This window comes from Octopus bimaculoides, chromosome 7, assembly GCF_001194135.2.
Source record: "Octopus bimaculoides isolate UCB-OBI-ISO-001 chromosome 7, ASM119413v2, whole genome shotgun sequence".
In the NCBI taxonomy this organism is placed as follows: domain Eukaryota; kingdom Metazoa; phylum Mollusca; class Cephalopoda; order Octopoda; family Octopodidae; genus Octopus; species Octopus bimaculoides.
The window spans coordinates 35272709-35274152 of record NC_068987.1 but is presented as its reverse complement, the minus strand read 5'-3'; positions in this window follow the sequence as shown (position 1 = coordinate 35274152).

The following is a 1444-nucleotide window of genomic DNA, read 5'->3' as shown; positions in this document are numbered from 1 at the left end:
ATATATATATATATATATATATATAGACGTATATGTATACACATATCTAATTATATATGTCTACATCTGTATCATCATATATGTATGCACGTTAATATATAAGCATATGAATATCTCACTATTTTATACAGGAGGTTAAAAATCTCATTGAACTTTGAACTATCTAGAAGAGAATGGAAAAGGTGGAGAAATATAGTACAGGTAATCTAGAGCAAATTTTGTAAGCAAGTTAGGCACTCCTACAGAAGAAATCTTTAAACGTATCTAGTAATACATGACGTTATATGAAATCATAACGTCGTATGATGGAACATTTACCAACATACATTCACGCTGATACTGCAATATTACAGCTACTCAAACATTTTACACTGGTAATTTATTCATCGAACACAGTAGGATTAAAAGGTTTCTTTAGTGTACTTTAATCTATATAAAAATGTGCGTCTGTATATGTATGCATATATATATATATATATATATATATATATATATATATATATATATATATATATATTTACATGTGTATATATGCGTATGTGTATGCATGCAGGCACATATCTGTGTGCGTATACATACTATACATACACAATGCACGCACGCACATATACGGGAATTAATATGCATATGGCTATGCTTATGTATACTTCACTGTTGTAGACAGTCTTTAGATATATGCAACATAGATTAATTAAACTGAACGCAATCGAAATATTTGATCATATTCAATCAATTCCGGACATAAAGCAAAGGGGAACAATGGTATATTATGGTGCCATTGATGAAGATGATTACAAATCCTTTGTTCTTTTATCCGATATATCGAAACTGCTCCTTGATATATGAATGTCTGAGTGTTTACACATACTCTTATGTATGCCTATCTATATAGTCATTCATATATTGTTATATATATATATATATACGTATGTCCGTGTGTATATGTATTTATTTATACATACATATATACATATATGTGTATGCATATATATATATATGTATGTAATAATATAATATATACATATATACATGTAGATATGTTTGTATTTATGTATGTTTATGTATACGCCATACGTATACAAATATACTCTCATCCTCTTTCCGGTTTTAAGTGCCCAGGTCGATTCGATCAATAATGCTTCTCTTAACGGTGTTTCTTCTTTATTGTATTCATATAAGAAACCGTTCTTTTCGGTCATTAGGTTTATAAGAGTTAGTCAATGTCAGAATTATTAATTTCTTTCGCTGTTTGTCTTTCCTTCATCTTATGCTTTTCTTCCCAATATTCAATCAATTTTATTGGGCCTAACTTTACATTTATCTCGTTTTAGTTGAAGGTATACGTATTTATTTTATAACCTACGTACGTACATACATACATACATATGTATGTATGCATGTATGTATGTATGTATGTATGTATGTATGCATGTATATATATATA